The sequence below is a fragment of the Elaeis guineensis genome, unplaced genomic scaffold (genome assembly GCF_000442705.2).
Source record: "Elaeis guineensis isolate ETL-2024a unplaced genomic scaffold, EG11 Super_Scaffold_1000045, whole genome shotgun sequence".
NCBI lineage: Eukaryota > Viridiplantae > Streptophyta > Magnoliopsida > Arecales > Arecaceae > Elaeis > Elaeis guineensis.
Window position 1 is genome coordinate 8,313,702 of NW_027332425.1, and position 24,904 is coordinate 8,338,605.

Sequence of the window (24,904 nt, forward strand, 5' to 3'; positions counted from 1 at the left end):
TAGCTCAGGCGAAGGAACCCAAAGCACATCAGCGAACGAAGCACATCTTGCACCGCTTCCACCTGATCCAGAAGATCGTGGATCGAGGTGACGTCGACCTTCAGAAGATCGACGGAAAGAAAAACCTAGCCGACCCCTTCACTAGAGCCCTGACGATAAAGGAGTTCGACAACCACAAGTCAAAGATGGGTATTAGATACTGTGCCGAGTGGCTTTAGAAAAAGTGGGAGTTGTTGGGAAATGTGTCCCAAAAAGTCAATCGTCAAGCTGTTGACGGTTGAGCAACCAAGTATTATAATTGATTTGTTAATAAATAAAATATATTTGGCATCTTCATCATAAGCTTTCATCTTCTAATGAACTCCGTTGTTATGATGAAGTCCTTAGGACTATTTAAGTTCGATAAAGAGAGGATTTATCGATTAGTCCTGAAAACTGTTCACGACCAAATGATAAGCTGTTAATAAGGACGATAGCTTCTATCGAGCATAGGTCGCTGTAGGCCATATGGGTTGGTTGTCCTCTTAACCAAAGACTGTGGAGACACTGGAATGGCATACAGGTGAGATATAAGGGTACATCATCATTGAACGTGACCAATTCCAGAGCATTCTGCAGTCGAGAATGTCTCTGATGGGATATAGGTATTAGTGTCCCTTAGACTTGAGATCGCCTCAGTGACTTGCAAGCAACTCACTGTGCTTTGGTACTGGACTAACTGAATTTTTAATTTAAGGACGGAAGGCTTCTGGGCACAGTCAAGTACTTGCGAAGTCAGAGTGTGATCGAGATGGGATTGACCACTCCAAGAGTTGGAGAAGAATGAGTCGCTGTATTTCAATTTAGCAAAACCTTGGCTAGGGTAATCCATTAGATGGATTTGATATTTTGAAATACAATATGGACAACCTGATCAGAGTTGACAGTTGAACTCTAGGGTGTCCTATTGTTGCCAACTATGCAACCCAAGAGGGAGGGGTGAATTGGGTTTTAAAAAATTTAAGCTTAACTAATTACTTATGAAAAGTATTTGTTAAAAGCTTGATGAATGAGGAGAAAGACTTTAGTTCAAGATTAATTTCCTAAAGCAAGAATGCAAGGATATAATAAAGAAATAAAGAGAAACAATAAAGCACACCACAAACACAAGGATTTATAGTGGTTCGGTGCCAACCTTGCACCTACATCCACTCTCCAAGCTCCTACTTGGGAATTCCAATCCACTATACTTGTATTCAACCCGAATACAAACGTCGGAACCTCCGACACTAGCTATCCCAAGCTAGTCCACTTGTTTCCCGGGTACAAGCCAACCCAATATACTCCGATTTCAGGTTCGGATCAACCTTCCCTTGTTTTGGAAACCCTCCAAAAAACAAGAATAATTACTCACAAAGAGTAAGACAGTTTAGAGCATAAATAAGTACAAGAATAGCTCCTTAAATGAGCGAATATAATATTAAATGCACTTTACTCAAATGAAGAATCCCCTTTTGAATTTCTTCAAGGTGGATGAAGAGTTGAATGAATGCTTGAGGAGAAGGTGAGCTTTGATTGAAGGCTTCTTGAAGGATTTGAAAGAGCTCTTGATTAAGGTTGAAAAGTTGGCTTGAAAAACCCTCTCTTTGAATGCTCTTGAATGCCCTTTTGAACGTTCTTGCATTTCTCTTTCAAAATCTCTTGTATGTCTCTTGTATTGTAGATCTCTTGTATCTCTCGTGTATATTGTAGATCCCCTTTTTTGTTTTTCACCTTTTGAAACCTTTTATAGCTTTAAGAAACAAGGGAAAACATTTTAGGCAGAAAAAGAGCCGTTAAAACATTTAACGTGAGCATTAAAGGCAACTAAAACGGGCAAAAAATTAGCCGTTGCGGACAATTCCCGTCGCAGGGGTCGACTCATGAGTCGACTCATGCTTCAGGGGTCGACTCATGAGTCGACCTTTGTTGCAAAAACCAGAGATTTGAGTTTCTGGATATTTTGGCCCAAAACAGCAGAAGTCGACTCATGAGTCGACTCATGCCTTGTGGGTCGACTCATGAGTCGACTCACAGGTCGTGCCAAGCCAAAAAACCAACGTGCCAAGGGAAATTTTAGCGTGCCAAGCAGCTCATTGTGCCATGAGTTGACTCATGAGTCGACTCATGCACTTCAAACATTCATAACTTCAAAAATATAAGTCCAAAAATAATAAAATTTTCACCAATAGATTACAAATCATTTGTTCTACCAAATGATACTATCAAATCAAGATTTTAGTAAAATTATAATTTTACCCCTGAAGAGCATAAAGACTTTTTCAAATAAAAATATTTGTATCCCTTCAATCTGCTTTGTAATCATCAAAATCAATCTAGGAGCAACAATCTCCCCTTTTTGATGATGACAAAACACTTGAACAAAAGCATTTATGTGAATGCATTATAGATTTATATGCTTGAAAAGAGTACGATTCTTTTGGCATGTGATATAAATGGTCATATGCAAGAATAGTTTGCCCATTTGCTTAAAGATTTGAAGATATGCTCATTGGATTATGTGATTTTGGTGTTAGAGCAGAAAACTTGTTTTTGTTATCAGATCAAGCTGTATTTTGAAAATTTGCTCATTCTCATTTGATTTTAGTTTTAGCATCAGAATAAAAAATAATTATGTGTGCCAAAGCATGTTAAAGAGTTGATTTGGAAAATGTATTAGATTATTTTGAGTTTAAGATGTATCAGAGCAAGAGAAAAATAAATTTTGCAATGTATCAGAGCAAGAAAAATAATTTTATAATGTTATCAGAAAAAAATTTTACAATGTATCAGAGCAAGTTAAAAATTTTAAGATGTATCAGAGTAAGTTAAATTTCTTAAAATGTATCAAGGCAAGTTGAATTTCTTAAGATGTATCAAGGTAAATAAAATTTCAAAAGATGTATCAGAGCAAGTTGGAATTTTGAAGTATATCAGAGCATATGTAAATTTTTAAAGCAAATCAGAGCATATGTAAAGAAGTAATTTAAAAGTTACTTATTTGCATTGTACTTAGCATTATACTTTTGATATTGTTCTTTAAGTTCTCCAATTCATTCATTAATTTCTCATAATTTGTAGTTTTGCTTTTGATGGGTTGCTTTTTCTTTAATTGCTCAAAATTTATGGTTTTGCTTTTGATGAATTGCTTTTTCTTTAATTGCTCATAATTTATGGTTTTGCTTTTGATGGATTTTTTTTTTGTTTAATTTCTCTCCCTTTTTGACATCATCAAACATGGTTAACTCCTTCTTTTTCTGAAACATTCTTTAATTTCTCCCCCTTTAGAGTTTATCACAGATGTTTGCTCCCCCTTAATACAGCAATTATTAACAGCAAACAACAACAAAGAGAAGATAATATTTCAACAAGGAGAATATATATAACCAAAATATGATCGACATCATTACAAAAGGTAGAAATATAAGTAAAAGATGATACCATAAAACCATAATTGTTTCAATACATAGTTCATAATATAAAAGTCAACCAGCTAATTGTCAATACATGGCCCCAAAATACAGATCCTAGAACAAGACACTAACACCTAGGATCTAGTAATGATCATGACAAGTCATGGATCGGAGTCATCAGATATGGGATGAGAAGCTGATGGATCTCGATCAGAAGTGTGTCCTCTATCCCGTCTGCCTCTGGCATGAGTAGGAGAGCGAGATGAACTGGGTGGCTGAGAACGCTGAGAGGCTAAGGACTGAACAGAAAGGGTGAGTCTAATGGAATCAAGTACGTTCAGTGCTCTGGAAACAGACTGAAGTAGAGCAGTGAACTGAGTGGTTGCATGCTCACTCGATCCTCGGATCTCTCTCCTCAGTAACTCATATCCACCCTCCAGTGCTCCTCTGAGCCTGCCAGCCTCTGCAGTGAGGTCTGTGACCTCAATAGTGGACTCCTGTGGCTGAGGATGGGCCAAAGCAAGGACTTGCCCCTGCAAGTCAAGAACTCTGCCAGTCAGTCTCCAGATGGTGTCCTCAAGCTGCTGAATCCGGATGGACTGATCTGATATCATCTGAAACACAGTGGATATGTGGGGAGTCATGGTCTGATCAGAAGAAGTGGCTCCTGGTGCAAAAGTAGTACTGCTCCACTGACTAGATAGCAAAAAGGCCACACGCTGTGATATCTGCTCGATCTGATCATCAGCCAGTCTGAACTCTGATTGAGGTGCTCTGCTCTCTGGCTGATATACTGGTGTGGGCATCCTAGTAAACTCTGAAGGGCCAGCCTCTGTATCAGGAATGAACTGGATATTTGGTGATGCTGCCCTGAAGTCATGGATAGGAGATGATGGACCTTCTTCTTCTACTCTGTCTTCAACTCTGTCTTCAGCTCTATCTTCAGTTCTCTCCCCAGCTCTCTCCTCAGCTCTCTCCTCAGATCCCTTGATCCAACCACCATCAGTCTTTGTAAATCCCATTCGGTGCAGGGTGTGTTGGTTGAAAGTGTCCACATGAGAGAGCTTAGTAGAAGCCTCCCCCTCACAGCTAACTCCAAACCTCCTAAAAACTCGAGTAAGGGCCATACCAAAAGGCAAGTGTGCCTTGGATCTGTTCAAAGTCTCTCTCATGGCCTCTATCATAAGTGCAGGGAGATTCAGGGGGGTCTGAGTGATGACATGAAACATGATACAAACATCTCTGCTGGAAAGTAAATCATGCCTACCACTCCTAGGAAAGAAGAGCTTCGTTACCATCTGATGCAGGATCCTCATCTCAATGGACAAAATCTTTGCTTCCAATTTATTTAAACTCCCTGAGTAAGTTCCCCTAGAATAACAATGATCCCCTCTTCTTTTACTGGGAGTTTCATATAAGAGTAACCCTCACTAGGCAAATGAAGTATTTCTCCCAATATACTAGAATCCAAGCAAATATCAATACCCTTGACTGTTGAAGTCACTGACCCATTTCCATAATATAGATTCTGGTAGAATTCTCTAACTAGGTCAACATAGGTGACTTCCTTAAGGGAGCAGTAGAAACCCCATCCTTGGTTTTTAATCTTGGTTGCAAATGTAAAACCCTCTTTTTCAAAGAATCGAAAATCTATATTCTTCCCGGTTTTAACTTTTCTATCAGATAGAGGATTCTTACTGGGGCTTAGGGAGGATTGAGGGGGACCTTGAGCAGATACAGAAGCTGGAGTGGGAGCAGTGGAAGACTGAGCAGCTTGCCTTTTCTTTCGGACATTTTCTTCAAGCTCACGGACTGACTTTCTTCTTTGGGGAAGCTTCATCTTCAGAGCCATATTCACTACAGTAGCAGGCAAGGAGACTTGGAGGAACAAGTGAATGAGTGGAGGAGGGATCACAAGAGAGTGAAGAGGGATTTTGGTGGAGAAAAGAGGTGGATTTGGGAAGAACAGTGGAGTGCTAGGGCACGCTCCAACCGTGCCAAACAATGGGAGAAAGCACAAAAATCCCTTTCCAAGGTGGCGATTTTTGGTGGAGAGGAGGAGGGAGAAGTGCCTCGAGCTAGATCCTTGGATTTGGAGCAAAAGGAAATGGGGAAGTCGGCTTTTGGAAGGAGAAAGATGAAAGGATGAGTCGGCTCACGAACAGGATCCCATATAAAAACAATGAGCCCGTGGGAAGTTTGAGGAAATAACAAGTTTGCCATTGAGTCGACTCATGGGGGTCGACTCATGAAGTTCAGAAATTCAGAAAAAATATGAATAAATTCTAGAAAAATTTGAAATTTTGGGAGAAGGAGTTTTGCTCAAAGATAAGTTTTTAGAATGATAAACTTGAGCTTTTGGGACCAGGATAGATGTTGGAAATTGAGCTCTAAGAATTTTTGACATCAATTCTTGGAAATTGAGAAAAATTTAGGCATATGGATCTAGAATTCCTAGATTTCTCCTAATTTCACAGAATCTATCCTCACTAAGGGCCTTTGTAAAGATATCAGCTAATTAATTTTCAGTGCAAACATATTCAAGAATTATATTTTTGTTTTGAACATGTTCTCTTATAAAATGATGTCTTATTTCAATATGTTTGGATCTTGAGTGTTGAATTGGATTTTTAGATAGATTTATGGCACTTGTGTTGTCACATCTTATTGGTGTTTCATTAAGTTTGATTCCAAAGTCTTCGAGTTGTTGCTTAATCCTCAAGATTTGAGCACAACAACTTTCGGCTGCAATGTATTCGGCCTCAGCCGTAGACAGTGCCACCGAATTTTATTTCTTGCTAAACCACGAGATTAGGTTAACTCCAAAAAATTGGCATGTTCCACTTGTGCTTTTTCTATCTAATTTACATCCAGCAAAATCAGCATCTGAATATCCTAATAAATCAATTTGTGAGTCCTTAGAGTACCATAACCCTAGAGTTTGAGTACCATTTAAGTATCTAAAGATTCTTTTAACAGCATTCAAATGAGATTCTTTAGGATTAGATTGATATCTAGCACATAAACAAACACTAAACATGATATCGGCCTACTTGCAGTTAAATATAATAATGAGCCAATCATACCTCTATAGTATTTTAAGTCTACACATTTACCTTCATCATCCTTGTCAAGCTTACATGAGGAACTCATTAGTGTGCCAATTGGTTTGGAGTTCTCCATTCCAAATCTTTTGAGTAGTTCCTTGGTGTACTTGCTTTGGGTGATGGAGATTCCCTCTTTTGATTGTTTGATTTAGAGTCCGAGGAAGAAGGTGAGTTCTCCCATCATGCTCTTCTCGAACTCCCCCTGCATAAGCTTAGCAAAGTCTTGACAAAGGGATTCATTAGTAGACCCAAAAATTATGTCATCAACATAAATTTGTATAACTAGCATATCATTTTGATTTCTTTTAATAAAGAGGGTTGTATCTACATTACCTCTTGAAAAACTATTATTTAGTAAAAATTTACTTAGCCTATCATACCATGCTCTAGGTGCTTGTTTTAATCCATATAAAGCTTTATTTAATCTAAAGACATGATTAGGAAAAGCATGATTTTCAAATCCAGGGGGTTGTTCTACATATACTTCTTCAGCAATATATCCATTTAAAAATGCACTTTTAACATCCATTTGAAATAATTTGAATTTCATAAAGCAAGCATATGCAAGTAGAAGTCTAATAGCTTCTAATCTAGCAACAGGTGAAAAGGTTTCATCAAAATCAATTCCTTCTTCTTGATTATATCCCTTAGCAACCAGTCTTGCTTTATTTCTAATTACATTACCATGCTCATCTAATTTGTTTCTAAAGACCCATTTTGTGCCAATTATTGAATAATTTTTAGGTCTTGACTAAGGTCCAAACATTATTTCTTTCAAATTGATTAAGTTCCTCTTGCATTGCATTAATCCAATTATGATCATTTTCAGCTTCTTCAAAAGTTTTAGGTTCAAGATGAGATACAAAAGCACAATGATTAACTACATCTCTAAGTCAAGAATGGGTTTTTACCCCATGCATAGGATCACCAATAATTAACTCCTTAGGGTGGTTGTGAACATACCTCCATTCCTTGGGTAGGTCATTTGTACCTTGAGGTTGTTCTTGAATTTCTTCACCTCTCTCATCTTGTTTGTCTTCTTGATCCTTGTCTTCTGGAGTTGCTGAATCTTTCAGAGTGATCTCCTTCATACCTTCTATTAGTGGATCTGCATCATCAACACCCTCATTCTTCCTTGAAGGAAGATCGTTAGATTCATCAAAAACAACATGTATGGACTCCTCAACTACTAAAGTTCTTTTGTTGAAAACTCTAAATGCTTTACTAGTAGAGGAGTAACCTAGAAAGATTGCTTCATCTGATTTTGCATCAAATTTACCAAGTCTTTCTTTGCCATTATTTAATACAAAACATCGGCAACCAAAAATATGAAATATGCAATATTTGGTTTTCTTCCTTTCCAAAGTTCACAGGGGGTTTTCTTTAAAAATTGTCTAATCAAAGCACGATTTAAAATATAACATGCTGTGTTAATTGCTTCCGCCCAAAAATATCTTGGAAGGTTGCTTTCACAAAGCATAGTACGGGCCATTTCTTCTAAGGTTCTGTTTTTCCTTTCAACTACCCCATTCTGTTGGGGTGTCCTAGGAGCAGAGAAGTTATGGCCAATTCCATTTTCATCACAAAAATTTTCAAAGTCTTGATTTTCAAATTCAGTTCCTTGATCACTTCTAATATTTTGAATTGAAAACCCTTTTTCATTAGTGACTTTTCGATGAAATTTAATGAAAATATGAAAAGTTTCATCTTTGTGTGCCAAAAAGAAAACCCAAGTAAAACGAGAGTAATCATCTATAATTATAAAACCATATCATTTTCCTCCTAGACTAGTGGTTCTAGTTGGTCCAAATAAGTCCATATGCAAGAGCTCTAAAGGTCTAGAAGTTGAAACAATATTTTTGGATTTAAATGAAACTCTAGTTTGTTTACCTAATTGGCATGCATCACAAATTCTATCCTTTTCAAAATTCAGTTTTGGCAAACCAAGAACTAATTCTTTCTTAATTAATTTTGAAAGAGAATGCATGCTAATATGTGCAAGTCTACGATGCCACAGCCAACTAGTCTCATTAACTTTAGCATACAAGGATACTAGGCATTGCATGTCTAATTTGGCTAAATCATTCAAATCTACCATATAAATATTGCCATGCCTATGTCCTATAAATTTAATGCCATCGTTAATAGGACTAGTCACAATACAAACAGATGATTCAAAAACAACTTTATACCCTTTATCACAAAATTGACTAATGCTAAGTAAGTTATGCTTTAAACCTTTAACTAACAAAATATTTTCAATGTATTTGGAGGGAGTGATACCAATATTACCTATCCCGATGATCTTTCCTTTGCCATTATCTCCAAAGGTGACCATCCCTCCATCCTTAGCATCAAGCGTGATGAATTGTGATTCATCACCAGTCATGTGTCTTGAGCATCCACTGTCAAGATACCATTTCCTGTTTCCTCCTTGGGATGCTAGACACACCTGCAAGCAAAAGTCAAGTTTTTGTCTTAGGTACCCAAGCTTTCTTGGGTCCTTTTAGGTTAGTCAAAATGGTTCCTTTTGGAACCCATATTTTCTTTATAGTTGTGTTTGCAGATTTGTTAATAAGGCATGTGTATGATCTATGTCCTATTCTACCACATTTGAAACAAGTAATATTTGTAGACTTGTTACTTGAATAATTTACATAAATATTCTTCAGAAATTTTTGTTTCTTCAAGGGGTTATAGCCAAGTCTAGCCTTATCATATACAGCTTTTTGATTATCAAGAATCATATTTAGTTTGTTTGAACTTAAGGTGAACTTATCTACTATAGGTTTCAGCTTGTTAATTTCATTCTTTAAGCTTTGATTTTCTTGAATCAAGGTGGATTTTTCAATTGAAAGGTTTTCAGCTTGTTTCACTAAGGACTGATTTTTCAATTTCAGTTCTTTGTTTTTCATCCCTAGTTTCTTTAATTCATCAATTAAATCATAGAATGCTTCATGCAATTCTTCAAAAGTAAATTCACTAGGAGATTCAGAAGTTACCTCATTTTCGTGTGCCATAAGGCACAGGTTGGCTTGTTCTGTTGAGGTTTCCTCATCGGAGCTTGAGTCATCACTCGCACTCCAAGTCGCCATCATTGCTTTCTTTTTGAACTTTTTGGGACCTTTCTTCAGTTGTGGACATTCGAATTTGAAATATCCCGGCTTCTTGCACTCGTAGCATATAAGGGGTTGATCTTTCTCTTTCTCTTTGCTTTGTTCCCCTTTTGTGAATGACTTCTTTCTCATCCTCTGTTTTCTTTTTCTTAGAAACTTCTTAAATCTCCAGGTGATGAGTGTCATCTCTTCATCCTGTTCTTCATCTTCAGTGTCATCCGTTTCATCATCAGGCGAAGCTGTGGATTTGAGGGCAATGGTTCTTTTCTTTTTGACTTCATCCTCTTGATGTTGCTTCATGCTAAGTTCATGAGTCATCAAGGATCCAAGAAGCTCTTCTAGAGGTAGAGTGTTCAAGTCCTTTGCTTCTTGGATGGCAGTCACCTTGGCTTCCCAAGTTCTTAGCAATGACCTGAGAATCTTCCTTACAAGCTCACTGTTAGTATAAGATTTGCCAAGACTCTTCAAACCATTAATTATATCAGTAAAATGAGTAAACATAGCAGTTATGGACTCATCATGCTCCATTTTAAATAATTCATATTTATGCACAAGCATGTTTATTTTAGACTCTTTTACTTGATTTATTCCCTCATGGGTTACTTCTAACCTATCCCATATTTCTTTAGCAGATGCACAAGTAGAAATGCGATTAAATTCATTTGCATCAAGTGCACAATAAAGAACATTCATAGCTTTAGCATTTAATTGTGTCAATTTCTTATCAACCTCATTCCATTCTTTCTCGGGTTTGGTTGACTCCTCACCATCTATAATCTTGGTGAGTGTGTGAGGACCGTTCACTATGATACTCCACATATCATAGTCGAGTGCTTGTATGAATATCTTCATCCGAGCTTTCCAATAGGTGTAATTAGACCCATTGAAAAGTGAAGGTCGGTTGGTAGATTGCCCCTCGGCTAGAGAAGTACCGACATGGGTTGCCATAGATCTTTGGCTCTTTGACTGTTAGATCAAAGAAGGGCTAGAGCACCGGGCTCTGATACCACTTGTTGCCCAGCTATGCAACTCAAGAGGGGGGGGTGAATTGGGTTTTAAAAAATTTAAGCTTAACTAATTACTTATGAAAAGTATTTGTTAAAAGCTTGATGAATGAGGAGAAAGACTTTAGTTCAAGATTAATTACCTAAAGCAAGAATGCAAGGATATAATAAAGAAATAAAGAGAAACAATAAAGCACACCACAAACACAAGGATTTATAATGGTTCGGTGCCAACCTTGCACCTACATCCACTCTCCAAGCTCCTACTTGAGAATTCCAATCCACTATACTTGTATTCAACCCGAATACAAATGTCAGAACCTCCGACACTAGCTATCCCAAGCTAGTCCACTTATTTTTCGGGTACAAGCCAACCCAATATACTCCGATTTCAGGTTCGGATCAACCTTCCCTTGTTTTGGAAACCCTCCAAAAAATAAGAACAATTACTCACAAAGAGTAAGACAGTTTAGAGCATAAATAAGTACAAGAATAGCTCCTTAAATGAGCGAATATAATATTAAATACACTTTACTCAAATGAAGAATCTCCTTTTGGATTTCCTCAAGGTGGATGAAGAGTTGAATGAATGCTTGAGGAGAAGGTGAGCTTTGATTGAAGGCTTCTTGAAGGATTTGAAAGAGCTCTTGATTAAGGTTGAAAAGTTGGCTTGAAAAACCCTCTCTTTGAATGCTCTTGAATGCCCTTTTGAACGCTCTTGCTTTTCTCTTTCAAAATCTCTTGTATGTCTCTTGTATTGTAGATCTCTTGTATCTCTCGTGTATATTGTAGATCCCCCTTTTTGTTTTTCACCTTTTGAAACCTTTTATAGCTTTAAGAAACAAGGAAAAATATTTTAGGCAGAAAAAGAGCCGTTAGAGCATTTAACGTGAGCATTAAAGGCAACTAAAACGGGCAAAAAACTAGCCGTTGCGGATAATTCCCGTCGCAGAGGTCGACTCATGCTTCAGGGGTCGACTCATGAGTCGACCTCTGTTGCAAAAACCAGAGATTTGGGTTTCTGGATATTTTGGCCCAAAACAGCAGAAGTCGACTCATGAGTCGACTCATGCCTTGTGGGTCGACTCATGAGTCGACTCACAGGTCGTGCCAAGCCAAAAAACCAACGTGCCAAGGGAAATTTTAGGGTGCCAAGCAGCTCATTGTGCCATGAGTTGACTCATGAGTCGACTCATGCACTTCAAACATTCATAACTTCAAAAATATAAGTCCAAAAATAATAAAATTTTTACCAATAGATTACAAATCATTTGTTCTACCAAATGATACTATCAAATCAAGATTTTAGTAAAATTACGATTTTGCCCCTGAAGAGCATAAAGACTTTTTCAAATAAAAATATTTGTATCCCTTCAATCTGCTTTGTAATCATCAAAATCAATCTAGGAGCAACACCTATGATCATTTTGGTCAAGGGGATGAATTATATGAAAACTATATCTGCATGGGTTCTAAGGATGTTGTTCTACACATTCGACCTATCCGATCATCGGGTACCATTGCTAGATGATCACTTCGATTGGTATAAAAATTTATTTCTGTGCTACCGACTTAGGTTCAGACCTATGAGGTCACACACATTAGAGTTCATGATCCGATCAGATGGTTGATCAACAATTAAGAATCATTCTAGGGTTAAATGATCAATACGATTGACATTTAACCCAGTGCAAGTATTGCAGGAGGATCGATTAGTAATTCAATTGCTAATTGGCTTAATTTGATTAAGCCAATGGGTTGAGATTAAGTCTAATTAAATATGATTTAATTAGATTTATTTTGGGCTTGATTGGATCAAGTCCAATTGGTTTATTGGATATGCCAAGTGCAAGGAAAAACTAGTCCTAGTTCAACTAGGACTTGGGTCAATCTAATTTCTAATTTGATTAAAAAATTAAATTAGATTTAAATCTAATTTAATCTGATTAAATTAGGTTCTTAATTGGGTTAAGACTTATTTTAATTGGGTTGATCTAATTTTGGTTTGATTTGGCTTGAGAAATCAAATTAAAACAAGTCATAAGATAGAATCCTAGTAAGACTAGGATTCCACCTTGCGCCACATAAGCCTTCCCCACGCCCTCTCTCTTATTCAACGCCAATCTCCACTTATTTTGTGTGACAAAAGCCCTCTCCCAGGTCTCTCCCACGTTCACAAAAGGTCTCCTTTCTTCTTTCTTACATGGAAGGTGGTTTGGATCAAATCAAAAAGGAATAAGTTTGGATTTCGAATTCTATGAGATAGAGTTTTAGAAATCCAAAACTCTTTCAATTTTGCACCAAATTTATCCAAATTCTTTTTAGAATTTTTATGGATTTTAGGGTACATATTGTACTCCCTTTTTTGGTGATCCATGCACGAAAATATGGAGGAGCTGCTCAAGAGTTGGGCGCCCCTTAACTTGCCATGTTTGGATAAGCCTTGACTAGGTATTTGACCTAGACAAGGACTCTATCATATCTCTCTGTATAAAATGGGTTTATTTGTAAATTTTAGGTAAAGATAGATATTTGAGAGACTTTTATATCATCCAAAAATCAGAGAGAAATACCTTTGGGTCATGGAGATATAAAAGATGCAAGTTAGGGTGTCAAGAGAGAAAAACGTGAAGAAGAAGAGGGTCTTCTTCTAGGATTATTTGTTTTCATATCTTTCCTCCCTCCATCTTGAGTTTTTTGAGAGTATCTCAGATCTAAAACTCCTCCTTTTACTTTCCATCTTTGGAAGAGTCTAAATCAAGAAGAAAAAGGTACCTGATCAACCATCAAAGAAGGATCAGCGCAGTACTAGCATACTATGCTGATTTCTTGAAGTAGGACTTCTGATCGAGATTCGTGGGCTCGTGTGGATGACTCCTAGAGGCCGGATGCATGTGAGGCTTGCAACATCATCCTTAAGCCCAGATCAGTGATGTTAGAGTGTCTAACTTGCAAGGTAATAGATCTGATCTATTGTTTAATACATACATTAGATGTGGTATAGAAACATGTTGATATGATCAACATGTAGTTCATGCTATATTTATATATTTTAATTTTTGATTTAATGCTATATAATAATCATGTAATAGGATCTTAGATCTAGAGATTCTCTGGTTTTGGAAAATAAATTTTGATTTATTTTAGTCTTCCGCTGTATGATCTTGAAAAAGTTTCAAGATCTAACCCTGAAACCCTAAATCTGGTTCCTACACGGGGCACGGGATTGAAGCCAATCCAGAGAAAATTCATGCCATCCAGGAGATGGCCTCCCCGAAGTCGATAAAAGAAGTTCAACGCCTTACAGGGAGGGTAGCAGCCTTGAATCGCTTCATCGCGAGGTCGGCCGAACGATGCTTACCCTTCTTCCAAACCCTCAAGCGGCTGAAGAACTTCTGTTGGACCCCTGAGTGCCAACAGGCATTCGAAGAGCTAAGAAGCTACCTCGGCTCACCTCCATTGTTGGTGAAGCCCGAGCCTAGAGAGGAGCTATTTTTATACCTGGCGATCTTCCCTATGGCCCTCGCCGCAGTCCTTGTTAAGGAAGAGGCAAAAATTCAACGACCGATCTACTACGTCAGTCGCGTGTTGAGAGACGCCAAAACCAGGTATACTAAATTAGAGAAACTAACTTATGCCCTGTTGATTGCAGCCCGGAGGCTCCAACCCTACTTCCAAGGGCACCCCATAACGTTACTCACCGACCAGTTGATTAAGGCTATTCTGCACCGGACAGATGCTTCCGGGAGGATGGCGAAATAGGCGATCGAGCTCACCGAGTTCGACATCAACTATCGATCTAGACCGATGGTAAAAGCTTAGATATTGGCAGATTTTATAGTAGAGTGCACAATCTCGGAGGAGGCCGAATTGGAACAAGGAGAAATAGACGACCTTGAGCCCCGACCAAACTCCCCTGAAGAAGAAGCTGACCTTCCTGGTTGCTTTTGGGCCCTCTACGTGGACGGGTCTTCCAACATGTCGGGTGCAGGTGCGGGCTTGATCTTGATCAGTCCAGAGGGAATCATCGTGGAGTACGTTCTGCGCTTCGAGTTTCTCACAACAAATAATGGAGTTGAATATGAAGCTCTGATCGTAGGGTTAAAGATCGCCAAAGAGCTGGGAGTAGATCGGCTCCTAGTCTACAGCGATTCCCAATTGGTAGTGGGACAGGTCAATGGAAACTACAAAGCGCAGGAGGACAGCATGGCTAAGTATCTCAAAAGGGTAAAGGAGCTCGTCCCTGCCTTTAGTAGCTTCCACGTCAGGCAGATCCCAAGAATGGAAAATACCAGGGCTGATCTTCTCTCCAAGCTAGCTACGCTGGCTCCGGCTGAGTTGCCCAAGGGTGTTCTTTTTGAGGTTCTGAAGTGCCCAAGTACGGAGGAATCACAACCCGTGATGGAAATTGATCATGAGCCCAGTTGGATCGACCCGCTGATGGCATATCTCAGGGACGGGGTTCTCCCTCATGATGCAAAAGAAGCCCGGAAGCTTAGAAATCAAGCCTCCCGGTACATCCTCTATGAGGGCAAGCTGTACAAGAGATCATACTCTTTGCCCCTCTTAAAATATCTCCAACCTTCGGAAGCCGACAACGCCTTGTGGGAGGTGCATGAAGGAATCTGCAGAAGCCATCTGGGGGCTAGATCTTTATCCCACAAGTTGCTCCGCCAAGGATATTACTGGCCGACAATGCATCATGACACGATTGAATACGTCAGAAAGTGTGACCGATATCAGAGATATGCCAATATCCAGAGACAACCCGCCACCGAGCTCACACCCTTGAGTGCCCCATGGCCTTTTGCACAATGGGGGATGGATATCCTTGGACCTTTTTTTGTGGCGTTGGGGCAGAGGAAGTTCCTCCTGGTAGCGATTGACTATTTCACCAAGTGGGTCGAAGCCGAACCACTGGCAAAAATCACAGAAGCTAAAGTGCAAGATTTTATCTGGAGGTCAATCATTTGCAGGTTCGGACTGCCAAGAACCCTAATCACTGATAATGGGTGGCAGTTCGCAGGAGCAAGATTCATCGAATTCTGTGAAGATCTAAACATCTCCCACAACTTCACATCCGTAGCCCATCCTCAAGCGAACGGCGAAGCTGAAGTGACCAACAGAACCCTGCTGCAGGGTATCAAGACAAGGCTCGAAAAGGCGAAGAGAACTTGGGCAGATGAACTTTACCATGTGCTGTGGGCATACCGAACTACCCAAAGACTGCCCATGGGGGAGACCCCCTTTGCTCTAGCCTTCGAAATGGAGGCTGTTATCCCAATTGAGCTTAAACTCCCGTCGGCACGAGTCGTGGCATTCAACGAACATCACAATTTGCAATGTCTTAAAGCCAACCTCGACTTACTGGAAGAAAAACGGGAGGTAGCTCAAGTTCGGATGGCAGCCTACAGACAGAAAGTCGCCCACTATTACAATTCTCGGGTCAAGAATAAAGTCTTCAGAGCAGGAGATCTGGTGCTTCGATGAGCCACTGTCTCGCAACCTCAGGATCTAGGGAAGCTCGCCCCAAATTAGGAAGGCCCGTACGAAGTCAAAGAAGTAGTTCGGTCCGAAACTATTACCTCAAGGAGCTTGGAGGAGCAGACCTCCCACGACCATGGAGCTCGAAAAACTTACGGATGTATTATCGATAACTTTATTTTAAATAAAAGTTTTATATATACATGTCTCCTCTCTTGGCACGAGCCTATATCGACAGGACAGTCAGAACAAACCGTGTCGGGAGCAGGAGGAGAACTTCGTCTCGACAAAGTCGAAGGCCCAGTTCCTCTTAGACCGGATGGAGAGAGAGGCCAAACAGCGCCCACATGTGCCCCCACAGCCATGTTAGGGATAGGAGGAGAACCTCATCCTAACATGAGCAAAGTCGAAGGCCCGGTTCCTTTTAGACCAAATGGGGGGAGAGGCCAAACAGCGCCCACATGCGCCCCCACAGCCATGTTAGGGACAGGAGGAGAACCTCGCCCTAACATGAGCAAAGTTGAAGGCCCGGTTCCTTTTAGACCGGATGGGGGGAGAGGCCAAACAGCACCCACATGCGCCCCCACAGCCATGTTAGGGACAGGAGGAGAACCTCGCCCTAACATGAGCAAAGTCGAAGGCCCGGTTCCTCTTAGACCGGATGGGGGGAGAGGCCAAACAGCACCCACATGCACCCCCACAGCCATGTTAGGGACAGGAGGAGAACCTCACCCTAACATGAGCAAAGTCGAAGGCCCGGTTCTCCTTAGATCGGATGGGGGGAGAGGCCCTACAACGTCCTCATGTGCCCCCACAGCCATATTAGGGACAGGAGGAGAATCTTGCCCTAACATGAGCAAAGTCGAAGGCCCAGTTACACTTAGACTGGATGGGGGGAGAGGTCCCACAGTGCCTATATGCACCCCCATAGCTTTGTTAGCAACAAGAGGAGGACCTCGTCCTAACCTGAGCTAAAATCGATTATGTCAGAAATAGGAGAAGAACCCCATCCTAACGCCAGTCGAGATCTGGTCATCTAAGACCAGATAGGAAAAAGGGGACCTTCCCAGTGGCCCCTTCACGCTCCCGCGACCCCACAAAGAGCAGAGGGAAAACCCTCGCTCGAAAATGAAAAAGGAGAAAGAGGAGGGAAGTTAAAAAGGAAAGCGACGGACTACGTCAGTGACGAATGGAAAATAAATAGTATCAAAGATGCAGGGAACCTCATCCCAGCGAGGATCGGTGTTCTTATCAAAAACCCCGGCCTTCAAGGAAGCCCTCAATGTAAGCCCGAGACAAGATGACTTCCTCAGGGTGACGAGAAGCTCAGACCTTCGAGCTCGAACTCTGAAAGGGGGCGTCAAACCTGAGTGACCCCGGGCAAATCTGTGACCATGGATGAAAGGATGGGTCAATGCGATGGCAATCGGGTACCTCCAAACGGCATCGAATTCAAGCAAGGCAAAAGCCAAAAAAAGCTCGGCAAGTGATAATTCGACACGAGTAAAAGAGGTAGCAAAAAATTTCCTTCTCCTGTTATTTATTAAATATGCATTATAGAGCCATTAAGGCTGAAGAAGATGGATGACTGGAAAGGCAAGCCGACACGGCAACAACCAGTGACCTCCGGACGACGATCAAAAAAAAAAAAAAAAAGGGGGAGAAGAAGAAAAAGAAAAAGAAGGGAATGCAACAATAACAATGGCAAATGAAAGAAGTTCGGCAGGCAGCAATTCGATGCAAAGTGCAGATGAAGTAACAAAATTTCCTGCTCGTTCTTGATTAACAAAGGTGTACATTACAAATCCCTGGGGGACCGAGAAAAAAAAAACATTATTACAAGACTCAAAAGGAACACGTTGGAGACCACTTCAAGCTCCCAACTTCTCTTTCCGGTTTCGTTCATCTCGATAGTATTTTCCAGTGCGTGTGATAAATCTCTCAGCTCTTGCCCCCCGCCTTGTTCCGCTCCATCGTCGAAACCCCAGCCCTAGGGGAAAAAGGGTGGGATAGAATTCAAGGGGCAGCGACGGCAACGGCAGTGGTGACGACGACCTACATCAAGAAGAACCAGAGGTACCTTGGAGGCCGTGATGGCACCGGAGGCGTGCACCACCACCATCCTAGGTACTTCGGCAAGGTCGGCATGCGCTACTTCCACCATCCCCGCAGTAAGTTCTACTGCCCCACCATCGACGCCGACCACTTCTGGTCCCTCGGCCCCGACGACGTCAAGAATCCTGCCACAGCTCGTGACGTCAACTCTGCCCCCTTGACCGGTGCCGTCCCATTCTGCTACTCTAAAATTCTCGGGCGGAACGCGCTCACCGGTTGTCCCTGTTATTAAATCCCTGTTGTTGAAGGAATTCTCCCTCGAGCCCCCTTTGAGGTGACGGGAACCCTCAGTGACAGTTTGACAGCCGGAGAACTTGCAGGCCACATTTTCCTCCTCACACTCCTCTTGGTCCATGGCATCCTCTCAAGGTTGGCCTCCGGGGTGGGGGCCCCGGTGGGAGAAACCCTCGAAGAGGCTCGGAGGACTGAAGACGGCGGGGAGCCAACGGGGATGGCGAAGACTGGTGCGAAAAGCACTCAGAGTCGAAAAGGACACCGATGGGGTGGCTGAGTGGCTAAACTCTCAGGCAGAAGAAAGGTGTCAACCCTCAGGCGAAGTGAAGGCCCTGGAGGAAAGACGGGGGCTTAAATAGGTGACGGGACCTGGCGTAGTTATGGTGGCGGATATCCCTAAGCCCACCAGCACCCGCCATGTGTCCCACTTACCGTGATGTAGGGCCGGCTGCCGGCGAAATCATTATGGCGTGGTGCTTAGAATTATGCCCTGGTGGGAGTTTCGAAAGGACTCTTCGGATCACCCTAATCAGAAAAAGGCTCCAGCACATGCGCATTAAATGACAAGATTTTCGAGGGCGGTCGTGTGTAGAATTCAAGGAAACGACTTCGGCTATAAAAATTTTCTGTACTTCCTCCGATCGAAACTCGAACTCGAAAGTAGGGGGACTGGTGTTGGGTACAAAATACCCTAACAGTCGAAGTTTGCACCAGGAGTGACCCTCCGGGGATTCTGCCAACTTCCGACCTTCGGCGGCATCTCTCCAAACCTCTATGGCGATCGAGCCTCCGCAACATTCCCAAGTTTTGCCAATAGATCAACCCCCACCAGCATCGACCAGATTCTTCACGGTAGATGGGCTCCTACGGGGGCCGGACTTCACCGACTTTGACTGCGTGAAGACTTCGCCCAGACTCCTACGGGAGCCGGACATTGCCCCCAACTTCACTTGCAGGAAGACTTCGGCCGGACTCCTACGGGAGCCAGACCTCATCCCCGACTCTGGCTGCAGGCAGGCTTCGTCCGGACTCCTACGGGAGCCGGACACCGCCCATGATTTCAATCACAGGTAGACCTCGTCCGGACTCCTACGGGAGTCGGACTTCGCCCCCAACTTCACTTGCAGGAAGACTTCGCCCGGACTCCTACGGGAGCCAGACCTCGTCCCGACTCTGGCTGCAGGCTGGCTTCGTTCGGACTCCTACGGGAGTCGGACTCTGCCTACGACTTCAATCACAAGTAGGCCTCATCTGGACTCCTACGGGAGCCGGACTTCGCCCCCAACTTCACTTGCAGGAAGACTTCACCCAGACTCCTACGGAAGCTGGACTTCGTCCCTGACTCCGGCTGCAGGCAGGCTTCGTCCAGACTCCTACGGGAGCTGGACTCCACCCATGACTTCAATCACAGGTAGACCTTATCCAGACTCCTATGGGAGCTGGATTTTGCCCCCAACTTCACTTGCAGGAAGACTTCGCCCGGACTCCTACGGGAGCTTGACCTTGTCCCCGACTTCGGCTGCAGGAAGACTTCGCCCGGACTCCTACGGGAGCCGAACCTTGTCCCCGACTTCGGCTGCAGGAAGACATCGTCTGGACTCCCACGGGAGTCAGACTTCATCCCCGGCTTCGACTGCAGGAAGACTTCGTCCGGACTCCTAAGGGAGTCGGACTTCGAGATCCTGTTGCAAGCGACCCACTCTGAGTTACCGCTGCAAATGAACTACTTCAAGTTCCTACCACGAGCGACCTTGGCCGAGACTCCTCGATAAATGATTCCCGTCCGGGCTTCTACGGAGATCGAACTCCAACCGAACTTCAGCCGATAGGCCTGGGCCCCCTGGCAGGCCACAGTAACGGCCACGACTCTGCTCCACTTCCTACGACAGATTTCGCACGGCTCCATCACTCGCTGGCAGGCCACAGTAACGGCCACGACTCTGCTCCACTTCCTGTGATGGATTTCGTGTGGCTCCATCACTCCCTGACAGGCCACAGTAATGGCCACGACTCTGCTCCACCTCCTGCGATGGATTCTGCGCGGCTCCACCACTCCCCACAGCAGGCTCCACGCAGCAGGCCGTAGTAATGGCCGTGAATCTGCTCCACTCCCTGCGACGGATGCTGCGCGGCTCCACTACTCCCTAGCAAGTCGCGACAATGAACGTCGCTCCACTCCCCGCAACTGATTCCACGTGGCGAGCCATGGTGACAGCCATGACTCCACCCCATTACTCTTCATGATAAATTCCTCCTGGCCCCGTGCGGCCCACGACGAGGCGGTTACAAACAATCGCTATCAATCCGTTGCTCCCTCTGCCTATAAAAAGGGGACCCCAGATACGTTATTCTCTAAGCTCTCATTTCTTACCTAAAAACTCTGCTAAAATTTTTGATCGAGCACTCCATTCTTGTTGAGGCAGAGAACTGACTTCAGCGTCGAAGGGTCTTGCCGGAGTAACCCCACCTCCGGTTTAGACTTCTTTTGCAGGTCCCGATGGTGACCGCGACTCCCTCGACTCCAGCTTCTTCGACGCAGGCGGATTTTTGCACCAACAAAAACTATTTGTGCATGAGGATATATGGCATCAAAATGGGAGGTGCATGGGGAGGAAGAGTCTAATCCTTAGTCACCCATAAAAGGCCCACAGTGCTGGGTATTTCAGATCATTCCAATCCATTCCAACAACTCTTCCCAAGTCCCCTCCTATTTTAAGACAAGACTTTCCTTTTCTCCCTAGTTTTAGGACAAAGCTTTCTATATTTAAGAAAAGCCTAAGTGAGGTCATAATGAGAGTAAAGGAAGTCTAAAGGAGAGAAATAGAAGTCTAGAAGAGTGTCTTGAAGAAACCTGACCGGTGTGAGGCTATTTGAGTGCTAGAGGCTAGAACTTTTGAAGTAAGATTCAAGAAAGAGCCCTATCCTTGGATCAGTTTCTGTATAGATCACCATTGGAGGGTGAACACTTGGATGCCATGTGGAAGTAATACTTCATCAAATCAGAATTTAATAGGTATGCTTTCTAATACTTTTTGTAGATCTATGCTTTGATTGGTATTGTCAAGGGTTCCTAGGTTCTAGGGTTTCAGTGCAACTGGATATTTGAATGAAAAATTTTAAACACCTAGACCTTCTGCTATACCATCAGAACCCAATAATGGTATCAGAGCCTCCTTGATTAATACAATCAAAGGATAGCATATTGGCATGATTTAATTTTACCTAGGGTTATTGGTTTGGTTCAGTGTAGGTCAAGAGTTGAATCTGATTAAACACCCAAACCCTAGTCATGCTTAGAGACATGTTTAGATGCATTTCATTAAAGTATGATTATACATCATTATAGAATGTATGAAGTACATTATGAAATATAATCTAGATAGTGATCATCTAGGGTTTCAAACAATTTTGATTCAGTTCATGAGATGAGTCTGATTGAACAGTCAAACCCTAGTCTATCTTAGAGACCTATTTAGATGTTTTAATTCAAGATATGATTCACACCTAGCATAGCATGATTATGTTGTTAGAGTTTCATGATTTCATGCATGTAAATTTTTTCAAAATGAGTATGCAGTGAAATTTAAAATTTTTAGATTAAATTTAATTTAATCTAAGTATATATAAGATCAAATCTTAAAATCATAAATAGGATCGATATATGTGAGATAATATTTAGATATAAAATTAAATGAAAAAATAATAGCTTCATACCTTAGTAGAGTTGATCTTCACCGCAAACTGATGATCATGGATATCTTCTGAAGGTCCCTTGAAGTCGCACAAGTGTCTGACCTCTACGGATATCCACATAAGATTTTGATCTGATCAGAAGCTTATTGATCTTATCGAGGTACTAGCTCTCTTGCAGAGGTTGCATCTTGATAGCTGAAAATCTTCTTTTCTCTCAAGACACTCTTAGAGAAGAAGAAGAAGTAGGAGGATGTTGATCTCTACGCTAGAGATCATGAGAATAATCTTTTCTTCTCTATTTTTTCTATAACCCATGCATCAAATCTATATGCTAGAGATGTAAAAATTTTGTCCAACTTTTGGATAAAGAGAAGAGGAAAAGCTATATCGAAACTTGGACAAAATATGAGAGAGAAGATATCCTAACAACCAACCTTTGGTTGTTTGTAATAAAGAAGGGATATGCATCAACTTACCTCATGCCAAGCACCATCACACCATGGCTCTTTTCTCCCATGATTTTACACACACAAAACCCTTTCTTTTGGATGTCAAAATTGATCTCTTCTCTGGTCCTAACCATCCCTCATGACCCACATTTAAATGGGCTACGAGGAGATTGATTTTGGGTAGGAGATAAGAGTCGAAACCACTTAGGACTCTAGAATTTTATGCTACCCAATATCTTCTCTTTTTGCACCTAGGTTTCTCATGAAAAGAAATTTAGGAGTCCTTCTTACATGCTAAAAAGAGGAGAGGATATGGCATCAAAACCTGGTGGGGCATGGGGTTCTTTTGGTGCATGAAAGAAGTGGAGTCCAATTCATATAGGACTCCTCCTTAGGTGGCTGAATTAAATTAATTAAAACTCTAACCAATTCTAATCATATCAAAAATTGATTAGATCCAAATATATAGAAATTCAAATCTGATTTGGAGCTCAAACTATTTAGATTAGATGTCACCTAATTAGAGAAGGAGTCCTAATCCTTTTGGACTCTCTCTTGGTGCTTGAGTCAAACTTAATTTAATTATAATCTAATTAAGATTTGATGCACCCATAAAAATGAGAATTTCTAATCCAAATAGGAACTTAAATATTCTTGTTTAAATCCTAGTCTAATTAGGAATTAAGTCCAACCCAAATCCTAATTCAACAAGAAATCATCCTCCCATGTAATTTGGTTATCTCATAATCCAATTAGATTTGATCAAATCAAATCCATGTCAAGTCAAATTAAATCTAATTTAATTAGACTTGATGCAAGCCCTATTGCTCAATCAAATTGAGCCAATTAACAATCTAATTACTAATTAATCCTCCTATAACTCACTAACTCTTTAACAAGTTACTTGATTGTAACTTTTGCATTGGATTAATCATCAATCAAATTAATAATTAAATCCTATCATGATTCATAATCATAATTCAACCATCTGATCAGTCAAAAATCTTTTGTATGTGACCACATAGGTTTCATTCTGTCTAATAATAAGATATATTATGATTTCTATCATAATATTATTGAAACTCTTTTCAATGGGTTGGAACTATACCAACTCTGCCCACCAAAGATCATCGATCATCAAGATGATGCTCGTGGGTCTCACAATTCACCAGTGACACCAACAGTATATAGTAACAATCCAATAGAATAAAAGGTAATGAACCTCTAGGTGCAGTTAATGTATGATACAGTCCCTCTATCATGAGTCTGAACCAGATGGTATGTTATGGATGAATCATCAAACATCATCACCGGTCGTATGATAGATTCAATTAGCTCGAGTCTATATGTGATTCTAATGAAATTTTTTTTTCATTAATCACACTGCTATGGCCATAAACTTAAAGACTCAACTTGACTACTCTCTTTTGCTAGAGTTGATAGATCTCATCTAGATGTATACCTTACTCCTACAGTAGATCAACTGTCGCCAACATCCAATAAGATCTCATCGAGATCCATATTTATGTATTAGTCAAACTCTAGCAGCCTCACTACGAGTAGCTATAGCACTACAGGTCAAAAGACCAGTTATACACCTGCAGCATCGAGAAAGTCACTAACGAGTGAGCAGACATCCATATGACTTTTCATGTTGGTCATGCTCAGTGCTAGTTATTCTCTAACAACCATCTACACTCTCGCTCCAATGTCACTACACTGTAGACTCGAGATTCATCTGTCTGAAGGAAGTGATCCATGCATTGGTCTATCCAGATCAATCATCATCTCCATGATGATCCTATGACCAGAAGTAATTTAGGAATTAATCATCAATGTCATATGTCTCAAATTTTTAACTCTTTGAGAATATGTGTCATCATCTTGTTAATCCCTTGGATGATTCATGGATACATAAAATATGAATGGTAATATAAATACCCATAAAGTATAAAAATATGTGTTAAAAATGTGATATGCGTCAGCCAATATTGGCTTCTAGGGCATACATCCAACAATCTCCCTCTTGCGTTAAAGCCAATCTATTATGTGCCAAGTCCCATCTTCATAAGACAGGCTTTAGTCTTCGGCTAGCCAAGTGACTTACTAGTGGGTTATCCACATCTTATGTAGATTTTACTCTTTGCACCTTATGTATTTTTACTAGATATAGTCGCATATTCTGCTGCTTATGTGCTTAGATATCTGGTGAGATCTAGGTTCCTTAACAAGGACTATGGTGCTATTGTCTTTGCAGTATAGTGTTATGGT